Below are 11,591 nucleotides of genomic sequence, written 5' to 3' on the forward strand. Positions count from 1 at the left end.
GCAATTCTTACTAACATCTCAAGTGAGCCATCTGGGAGAGCCATTTTTTGTAGCTTTTTCTCTCCAGCCTCCTATCATATTGGGACCCCACAACCAGTTAGTGTCCTCTCCACAACCATCAGCACAGGCAGCAGGAATCTCACTGCAGAGCTCCCGGACCTCCATGCACTCCTTCAATGCAGACTGTAATGTCAGGGAAAGAATGGTTTCCAGGGGGTCTCCCCAGGTATTGCACAAGGTCCTCCTGGTTTACAGCTTCTGAATGGCTCTGATGACCCCAGTCCACTAGAACTCTGACTCTTCAGGCTTAGTCTGCATTCTCATATTCTCCAAGTCCTTGTTCAGCAGCTGCTTCTCCACTGACTCTGGACCTTTCTGGTTCTCAACAGCAGGGGCAAGAGTGACCTGTTGTGTGGCATGTATTCCCAGGGGTTTCTCTTTGTCGGAATGATTCATGCGCATCCACAGGTGGGCCTCCACAGCCAGTGTGTAGTGGGCCAATTGTGTCATTGCTTCTCTGTGCCATGATAGTTCTGAATTGCCGAAGGCTCGCACTCCCCACCACACGGCTTTCCAGGTGCCGGGGGCCTTCCTCCCCCTCACCCCCTCTCTATGCTGTTTTGTTTATGTATTTGTTTTTGTTATTTTGGTTTCTTTTAAATGAAAACAAAATTTGTATGTATATATAATTATAGCTGGAATAGGTGTACTGCTAATGTCTTTGGTTTATTTAAAAGGACAGTCAATGCTTAAAATTTTCTTATTTCTTGACCAATTTTGCATGCTTGAATCTGGTAATCAGAATGACTGATCTGAAAACAACAATATGCAGTATAAGACCATCATTGAACTCCTACCATCTTGTATGGTGAAGCTCTGCATCATTCCCAGTGTGTTTTTTTATTACTTGTTACTATCTTTGATTGTTTGATCAATCTTACTTCTTACATCTGGTGGACTGAACAACTTCATTGAAGATAACAGTAGGTCATATAGCAACCATTGTGAATTCCTATCATTTCATTTTGAGGTCAGGTATCATTTTTGTTGTTTTTGTGTTGTTTTGATTTTGTCTTCATTGTTGTTTTATTAGTTTTTTTTTTTAATTTTTAAAAGAAAAAAGAAAAAAAAAACTAAAACTCTGTATGTGAGCAACACTACCCTGTAAGATCTTGCCCCTGACTCCTACTTTGCTGCCACTCAGATCTTCACTGACTGTATTCCAGCCCCTGACTGTGCCTTAAAAAGTGGGGAGCAGACTCAGAATTTCAAATATTAACCTGTGTTCTTCTGGTAGATAGCAGAAATGGAATGCATTTTTATCTGTAAATTTATGCCTTGCATTTAACCAAACAGGAGATAGGCAGAGAGCCTTCTGCATCTACTACTTAGCTGACTTCAGATCAAGAGTCCTTATGTCAAAGAAACATATTTTGGGGTGACATATTCTGATGCTTTGTCTGCCATACTTTCAAGTCCACCTGTTAAATTTTTTTATTTTAGATAATATTTTCCAGTTTTATTGTTTACATTTGATTCTTGATTTAATTTTTCTATCCAACTCCTTCATTTATTATGAACTTTCCTAAAAACTTCACTGAAGTCATGACAGTGACTATAAATCCTTATCTCCTTGATCAATGTTCAGATAATTTTAAACTTAGTTCTATTTGTTTGTTTTTCTTAAGGATGTGTTCCTGACTTGTCATTTGTCAAGTAATATGGACATACTCAGCGTACATGAATTGCAGTGTCTGGCTTCTGATGCTTTGCTCTAATGAGGGGTTATTTTGCTTTAGCAAAGATTTTTTGTTTTATCTTGTTTTGTGCTGCTGAACAATCCGAACTCTGAAATTTTGAGTAAAAATGACTTTCTTTGGCATCCTTGGAATAGCAGTTTGGGAGATACAAGCTCAGGCATCTCTGAATTAGTGTTCCAAGAAAAGCAACAGCATAGGGATTACAGGTTGGGAGTGAACAGGGCTCCGTGACTACTAGAACATGAAAAGGAGAATACATAAACAGAGTAAACAAGAAAATGTCTGAAACACAAGATTCTGGCGACTTCCTGATGCACACCTTGGGCCTCTGGGCACAGTGTAATTGTCCAGGTAGGGTAGTTTAGGTTGTTGCAGATACCTTCACTTCAAGTGGTGGAGGTGGCCAAAGCTCACACTGCAGGCTGCAGCTGGAATTATGGATAAGTCCTTTTCGACATGGTCTCAGACTCCATCCTGGGAAGCTCTTCCCATATTACTCTCGTTACATTTTTCCTTTCATTTTCTCAGTTCTGTTGAAAATTCAGTTTCTTCGGGAGCATCTCCAAATTCAGTTCATGTCATTTGTCTTTGCTAGCACTGTTTTGAGCCTGCTTTGCACAGGTGTGGTCCAAGAGGTACTGAGAATGAAAGCAGACAAAATTTAGAGCTTCTCTCTCTGGTGCTTTCCCTCACATCCCTCCCGACTCCCAGCCCACCAGTGACTGATTTCCTCAGGTTCAATCTTCTGGGTTTCTAGGATGAAAACACTACATTTCCCCCAACTAATCCACCCACTGTCCTGGACTCCTCCATGACTGCAACTGTTCCCAGGCTAAAAGCACAAAAGGGAAACTCCACAACTCCTTTCCTATGAGCATGCACTGCTGATGAGTTTTCCCCATCTCTTCACCCTTTGGTGACTATAGGGAATTACTCTTTAGGTTGTGTCCATAATATATAGCTATAATCTACAGGAGGATGGATGTTTTACTCAAGAGTTATCTCATATATTTTCTTTATAATTAGCTTTTAATTACTAGATTTGGGATTGTGCTTGGGTGGGTGGCATTCACGACTGTCTGCAGGAATCTCAGTTTCACAGATATTGATTACTCTAAAAGATATTGATGATTTCCACTTAAATTCTGATTACATTTAGTGAAAATTGATGTAAATTACATCCCCACATAAAAAATTATGGCATACTAATTATGACTTCCATTTAGAATGCAACTGAAATTAATTTATAGCTTTTGAAATAATAGCTTGAGCATAAGGAATAATTCTACTTGGCACTATCTATTTAATTTTAAGAGAATAATATTTATATGTAAGCAGTACCTTCAAAAATATTCTATTTTCATAGATTCTAAGACTGTAATATTATCATTATGTACATCTTGCCCTATTAGTTTTAACAAGGGCAATGATAAAAACTGAAGGATGGTTACCTGTTGCAATTATTATCTGTGCTATTTGGGAGAACAATTCTAATGAGATAGAAAATTGGTTAATAGATACACTAATTCCAAAACTTAGCTATATGTTTCATCAGTTATGAATAAATCTCATAAGTCTGACCTTGGCCAATGGCTCAGGATAGAGTTCCTTCGGTCAGTTTTCTCGCCTGTGACAGATGGGCAGGCTTGTGGAGCTGCGATGAAACAGATGAGATAAGGAATATAAAGCAGTTGATGCAGTGCTGAGTGTGTAGATCAGCTTAGCAAATGACCGCGGTAACAGCAGTTGGTGGCGTTGTAACATGTCACAACTACCCAGCCAGTGATGATGAATCTTTTAGCACTTTCAACAATACAAAAAGCCCTCTGTGGCACACAGGCTATGGGCTCCCCCCGCCACTGCTCTAGGCTGAAATGTGCGTCTCAGAATCCCCTTCCCGTTCTCCTCCAGCTCACTGGCACAAGGCAGCAGAAAGGTTGATAGCTGCCCACCTGCTCTTGGGGTCATCCTCAGCTTGCCTCAACCCTGGGCCATGTGTGTGTTTGGCTCCAGGGTGAGGGGCTCCACCTCTGCCAGACAGTCATCGTGTCATCAAAGTCAGAGGTCTCAAGCTCTGACCTTGTGGGTGGGCTCCAGGGCCTGTGCGTTACACCTGTTCATGTTCTTCTTACATTACATCCATCGTCCCTTCCTGCCAGTCTGCTTCGTGGCTTCCAGCTCCACCATCAGAAGGAAAGACAACAGACTTATAGAGATGCTGAGCCACATTCCACAATCACATCAAGTCAAATCCCTGTGACAAACATCTCTTTTTCAACAGAGAGGCACACACACACACACACACACACACACACACACACAGACACACGTACAAACAGAAGTCCGCACACACACATGCACGCTTCTTTCACTGAATGCAAATTGATTCAAACAGTCATTGAGAGTAATTCAACTTGCAAACTTCAAGTTAAACTTTAAAAATTCTCCTTTAATCTAATTATTATTACAATGAGAAGTGCTGGGTGTTTTTAAATGTGTTCAGCAACAGACTATGAAAGCATCCTCGTGACAGATAGTTCTTATGAGCAATTAGAAATAGCCTCTGACACATGAAATAGCAACAGTTGTTCATAAGAACTATCTGAAGCAGATGTTATCATCATCATCTTCCCATTTTACAGACAGGGAATCTGAAGCCGCAGGTAAGTGAGTTCCACAAATTACAGTTAACATTTGACAGAGCCAGAACCCCACACAAGTCACTGGCTCCTGCACCTGTGCTCCTGACCATTGGTTCTCACACTGCCTCCTACTGAAATTCTGCAGTGAGTACCAACAAACCCACAGCCCTGAAAATGAACTGAGTATTTTCTAATTTTAAAAAGATGTGGCCAAGAACGGGTCAAAGTTCCTTGAGATTAAGATGGACTGAGAAAATTCGGTGACTTTTCAACCTTCTCACTTAAAAGTATAGTGGGTACTTTTATTTTTGTACAATGGGTACTTTTATTTCAGTACTCACTTTTGTTTTTGTTTTCTACCTTCACTTTTTTATTATTCCTTTTCTTTTCCTACTGTCTCTCTCCACCTCCAGATTTCTTCTTTTTTGATCTTTTTCTTGCCAGCACTCTAGGTTGGAAATATTTTAGGAGCAGCTTGTTACATGATATTTCACTAAAAATAGTATATAAGTCAAGCTATTGGCAAAAGAGTTAGCCTTGGAGAGACACCAGCTTTTCAGAGCCTGGAAAGTGGTGTGGTAGGGTCTGTCTTGGGTTTTCAGACAGGATAAATTTCTGAGGTGGAATTAGGTAGTAAAAGTTTCCAGAGAAATGGAGATGAATTATCTTCTGACTCTTCCCTGGGCTCTGCTGACTTGAAAGTGCGGCCACCTTGCTGGATAAGCATTTTGGGGCAGTTAAGTCTTATGAATTATGTGACAGTGACACATCTCTGCTAATTCTCTCCGCTCTGCTGAGCTCATTACAGTTCTGCTCTCCCATTATTCTCCTGTCTCTCGTTGGGCAAACCCATCTCCACCCACTCAGTTCCTATGTAGTCTGGTAGTCTAGTGTTTCAGAGAGAGGAATCTGAGTCAGGCATGGTGGTACCGCCTGTAATCTCAGCTACTCAGAGGCTGAGACAGGAAGATGTCAAGTTCAAGCCCACCCTAGGCAACTTAGCATCTTAGTGAGACCTTGTGTGATAAAGAAAAAGTAAAAGAAGGGATAGGGATATAGCTCAGCATGATGGCCCTGGGTTCAATCCCTAGTATAAAAAAGGTAGTGTGGAGTCTGGTGACAGACTGCCTCAGTTTGAATCCTGGGTTTCTACGCCTCACTGGAAGATTTTAATAACTCTGGGTTTCAGTTTTCTTATAAAATAAATAAAATAAAATTTAACAATGCAAATAAATTTAACAAAAATTGTCCTTGCCTTAGAGAGTTAAGATGATCAAATAATTCAGTATTGACAAAGTGCTTAGTGACCAGTATAACTGTTTGCAAGTGTTTACCAAACTTGCAAGTATATCTAGGTTAGACTTTGCCCCTGGATTCCAGACCCAAATAACTGCTAAACCCTGATCTCCACTGGGATGTAACACAGGCGACATTTCCAGAACCGAACGCAACCTTTCCCCGGAATATCCTCTGCCTTCGCTGCTCCTCAGGTCGAGAACTCCCCTCCTCCTCCCATCCAGTCTAGAACCTGGGGAGTCACGGCCCAGGGTACTTTGTTTATTCGCCCGGTAGATCCTTGATTCTGCCTCCCAAGTAGCTTTCAAGTTCTATTTTTATCCACTTTGCTGTCACTAATATGCACAATCACCACCTCTAACCCCTGAACTACAGCAATAAACCCCCGAAAGGTTCCCAGGTGTTTGCGCTTATACACCTCCCTGGCTGATTCCCCAGACTAACAGATACACACATGTGAAGATGCTCTTCCTTCAGTATAGACACATATAAAGTATATAAATATTACATGGAAAATGTATATGGCAATGGTATGTAGTTTTCAGAAGCACTCTCGTGAATGTCCATTATTCTTGGGTTATAAAACTGGAGATCCTTAAGCCTTCAGGACTCCAGAGTTCTGCCTGTGTTTCTCCCTCCACTCCCAGCCCTCACTCTCACCGCGTCTTCCTCCCGCGGCCTGCAGAGCAGTAGCTCCCTCTGCTTCGAACCGCCCGCTCCCTTCCTGCCAGTGCTGTGCCCTCACCACCTGCGCATCTCCACGAACCTCTTCCCTCCCAGGGAGGCCCAGTGCTAGTCCTCTCACCCAGCGCAGCTTGGTACCCGGTGGGACGCCTCAGTCACACCCTGCTTCCACTACTGTCACTTATCACCATCATGATTTAATTTCTGTCTTCCTGCTCAACTTCCCCCTGGGAAAGGCTTGATCTTGTCTAGTGTTATATTTCTGGAGCACAGAATAGTGCAGTAAACAGTACACGAAGGAGCAAATGTCTTCCTGGTGTTCCTCATGTTGTCATACGTTTAATCATTGTCAATTGACACAGGTAAATAAATTAAGCAGCTTTCCCCACTCTGACCCCCAGCACATCTTTTCAGAAGCATCTTGTGTTTATAGATACTAAACTTCTAGAAATGGTCAGTTTACTTTTTAAGTATCTTATTTTAAAATGTGCTGGCACAGTTTGGAGCCATCCTTGGTATCCCTGAAAACACTGCTTGTTATAAATGCACATTAGCTACAGGGCTTTCTACATAATCTATAAAGGAAAGTTCTGTCCCACACAGCTTCGTTCCCAGAGTGTGCTGCTGTTCTTGTCTGCGGCAGAACATGAAGAGCAATCAGATCTCATTACGACTTTTTACCTCAACTCTGTCCCTCGGCGCCTATAATGAGCCACAAATCCTTAAAATAGATCATTCTTTCCTTATTCCTTAGTGGCTCAATTACCTCGAAAGCACAATAATACCCCCGGAAAAACGGGAAAGAGAATGAAAGCCTTCTCAAAGGACACACTTTCATCCTTAAGGATTTCAGCTTTCCTGATGAGATGAGCCGCAGTAAATGAATCAGAAACTTCATCAGTTTCTGTCTCAGGGAAACCAGATGCAGAGGAAGGAGAAGTGCCCTTAGTTATCAGAGAGTCAAGTATGCCCAACGATATCTAATATTGCCACCCTCTCTATATGCAGAATGATGCATTTTAATTACATTTATTAAAGTATACATTTTAAGAATAAAACAATGTAAATATTTACTTCTGATGAAGTCATTTGTTGGACTTGTTTTTAATTTCAAGCAAATTTTCCTTCAATTTCAAAACAATTTTTTCCCTTTTGGTTCCCTCATACCGATCAGAGCTACATTTTCTTTTGCATGTTGGATGTGGGAGAAAAGCAATGAAAAGCATTTTCTTTTTCATTACAGTCTTGTTACATTTCTCTGCTTTGCTTAATCCCTGAGCCCTTCCAGGGATTTAAAACTCTGTGTAAGAACATTTCTACCACGCTTGTTGAGCTGAATAGCTTAGTGGGACTGGCAGACTCCCTGGCCTGGGAGAACACGGGTTGCTCCAGAGGGTCAGTGAGCTCAGCCTCCGTGGGAGGCCTGAGGTGTCCGCTGCTCTGAGCTCAGACACACATCTCGGTGCTTTGCTCTCTCTTCAGTACTGACTGAGGCTTTTTCCCATGAACGCTCTTTTCCTATACGAAAAACTTTTATTTGTATCAAATTATAGAGTGCTGCAAATAAAAATAACACTCTGATTTAAATATTGTAATATAATATTTGGCAAATTATTGAATTATTCAAACTAATAATTAATGGAATATAATAATTGGATATTCAAAATTTATGTCATGTTTCAGTGTACAGGGAAAGGATTACTCCTAATAACTTGGCAAGATAAATATTACTGTTCCTTATTTGACTGTTTATAATATATGTGTGGCACATTTACATATGTGCTAAAGAGTCATGTGTCAAGGCTAATTTGTTTTACTCTTTCTTTTTCTCTTTCTTCTTTCTTTCTTTCCTTTTCTCTCTCTCTCTTCTTTATTTCTTCCTTTCCTTCTTTCCACCCTTCTTTCTTGATAGAGTCTCACTAAATCTCTAGGCTGGCCTCCTGCACAGTCTTCCCAGAAGGATTAATTTCTTTTAAAAATTTTGTATATTAAGTTGCATCTGCATTCAAAGCAGGATATAGAAAAACATTGATTTACAGCATACATGTATATTATATTACAATGTAATTAAAAATGAAATTTTTAAATATTCTACTGGAAAAGTATATTCCTGTTTAACTGGCATTTTTGAGGCACCACACGAGAGGCTACAGAGTCTGTGAGCATTATGGTTCCCTGGAAGAAGAATGAGTGAAACATACAATAGAAGGAAGAGACGGCGGATCATTGTCTCTTTATCAGTGTGGAAATATTCGGGTGGCAACCACGGCGGTTCCACCCTCCTGGGCTTGGGAGTTCTCCGGAGTTCTCTCTGGGAATCCTGGCCTGGCAGGTAAGCTGCTGCCCACCTTACCTGAACCTAATATACAGGCTACCCAGCTGTGACACCTGCGAGCAGCGGCCGGGCACAGATGCATTCAGCCCGAAGCTGGCCAGAGGCCACCTGAGACAGGAAACCCTCCAGCAAATACATCCCGGTACGCATTTGTGTCCCTATGTGCTGATGGTGCTTCAAGAGAGCAAGCGGAGCAGCTCCCCTTTCTGTAGCCGTCACACTTCAGCTGTTTCCTGGGGGAGGACAGTGATTTGCTGCCTGTTCCAGTTTACCTTTGGCGGGACTTGCATCTTTCAAGCTATCTCTTAAAGTCTCCAAGTCTTGCTCTCTAGCAAGAGTAGCACTTTGTACCTCATTTCCAAAAAGTCCGTCACGTCAACATGAGGCACAACTTTCAACAGCAGTTCTGAGCACGGCTGACTAGTACATGGTGCAAACAGATTCAAAGCGAAAATCATGTTATTTTCAGAAACACTAAGCCGCTTCTAACACGCATTCTAGGGAAAGTGCAACAAAAATGCCTGTTACGCAACAAACTGTCTTTTTTCTACCAAAGCCCAGTTTTTCTCCACATCAAGGTGGTTTTCCTTTTTATAATAAGTGGCAGCAGCAAGATTAACCGCAAGTGAACTGTTGCCACCGGTGACGCCGCTCCAGTTTCTTTCTGCTCGTTGTAATGAGCACCCACGTGGGCTTCGGCAGCTTTTCTCTTCAGGCTCGCCCCAAAGTTATCATCCCAATCCATCCAGAAACTGTTACTACTTTGTGTAGCTGCTGAATCATCCACTGAGCCACTTTAATTAAATTTCAGGTGGATCCACCAGCATGATATTCACCTCTGAATTTTTTATAAGTCCATCAAAGATTTCCTTGTGCTGTCTTCAGCCAATAATTGGACATTTGTGTTTAGAAATTATTTACCAAGGAAATCTTTGTCCACTACAGCAGATGCATCAAGAGGAGGGCTTGGCATTCCAAAGAGAATATTTTAACACAGCTCTTATGGCATCTCTGCCCTCACCTTTTTTGAGCTTCTGTTCCTCTCCCAGATCCTTTTAATTAAGTGTAATTCTTAGAACTATAACCTCTTGGCAGTAGTAAATTTCATAAAGATATTGCCTTTTCTATAAGTAGTAATTGCCACTACTAAAATGGCTTTCAAAGCTTCAATAGTGGTATTCTCTAATGTTTGAGGTATTTATGTTCATTTATGTACAATTATACAATGTTTAGTTTTCTGTATTTCCATTATGTGGTTTCTGAGGCCCCACCCTTGCTAACTAAAGAATCTCAGTTTTGTTATTCTTCTACCCCATGGCTCACTGACTTTCCCTAGAGAAGTAGCAATTTGTTAGTTTTTTGGCTAATCAGAACCCAGTCCACTTAGAATTGCTAAGTGGGGACCCACCAGTTGCTGCTCCACTATATGGAGTCCTGGGGCAGCTGCCTTCAACCTTAGCCAGGGATAGTACTGGTATCTGAGTCAGGATAAGTAACACAAAGCCTCATATTCCTCTTTTTGTAGAAATTCATTAGAGATAGACATATGACCGAATCAGTACCACCGACATTCCTTGACAAATTTCTTAGATATTTTCGAAGAGAGTTTGGTTGTCTTTTGGAGGTACATCTCAACATGAGAAGATGCATGTTCTGAGGCTGCTGTAGTTATCCAACTATCATGGGGGGCGTCTTTCTGCCAGTAGAACAACTATAATTGAACAGTAGCCTTTCACAACCCTGGAGCAAATGGAACCCAGGGCCTTATTAATATTCAACCATAATCACTTCACTATCTCTGAAAGGTGATGTGATTTTTAAATAAAATGTTTGAAGCCGTAAAGATGAAATATACCTCTTGAGGAAAACCTCAGAGGCTTTTGAGGGTTTTGGAGCCAGCTCCCACTGTTAGTTATAAAAATGAATCACAATCGGGTAGGGGGAGCTACAGTACATACACGTTTGCCGGGTTTCAAGGCACTACCAAATACAACGGTTCATTACATAATGAACGAAGCGGATTTTCCCCACTTTGAGTTAACAAAATCAATACACGCCTGTGACACAGTTTGTGCCAAAGATGAACAGCCAAGAAAAGACTGATAAGGTTTTCATGGACTGAAGGATTGACTGGTGAATAACAACAAAACCATCCAACTTCTCCAGCTGACATGGACTGGGGTTTGGTCGTTCAGCTCTTAGCTTTATGTTTTGTGGAGCTGTAAAGAGTTAGGTATATTAGGGTGTATCAGTCAGGGTTTACTAGAGGAACAGATATAATACAAGATAAACAAATGTACAAGAAATTACAAGTTTGGCTTACAATGGTCAGCTACAGAGTTGGATGAGGAAGCGTGCAGAGGGTGTCTGCACGCTGGAGATTGAAGAGCCCAGCCCCGGGCCTGGAGCTCGCTGCAGTGTCCTTGCAAGTCCATATCAAAAGGCTGATGGGTCTGCGACAGAATGCTGAAGAATCTACAATGAAGGCCAGAGAGCCAACACCAGAAGGCTGAAGAGTCCCAGACGGAAGCCTAACAGTCTGCACCAGAAGCCAGGAGACGACCAAGCTGAAGGCGAAGACCGGAGCTCCTCCGAAGAACCCACAGCCAGTCCTTCCTCAATTCCTTTCTTTATGCAGTCTACCCGCTCTGGGGAGGTGGGGGTGGCCCTCCACACCCACACCCTCTGCACGCCCTCCTCTTGCACGGGCTCGGGATGAATACAAAGTAAGCACCCCGGACCCCTTCTGAGTTGCATAGTTAACCTTTTAAACTTTTTAAATTAAGACAGTAACAATAAACAACATCCCAGAAGGGTAAGGGCATGTCCTTTTCACCCCAAGAGGCAGAACTGCTGAGTCACTTAGCCAAACCT

General features: G+C 41.8%; 1 pseudogene; it reads right to left on the reverse strand.

The window, feature by feature from the left end:
• Positions 1–8,939: 8,939 nt before the first annotated feature.
• On the reverse strand, positions 8,940–9,699 carry LOC102010453 (annotated as a pseudogene).
• Positions 9,700–11,591: the final 1,892 nt, after the last annotated feature.

The sequence above is a fragment of the Chinchilla lanigera genome, unplaced genomic scaffold, assembly GCF_000276665.1.
Source record: "Chinchilla lanigera isolate Chin_1 unplaced genomic scaffold, ChiLan1.0 scaffold00057, whole genome shotgun sequence".
In the NCBI taxonomy this organism is placed as follows: domain Eukaryota; kingdom Metazoa; phylum Chordata; class Mammalia; order Rodentia; family Chinchillidae; genus Chinchilla; species Chinchilla lanigera.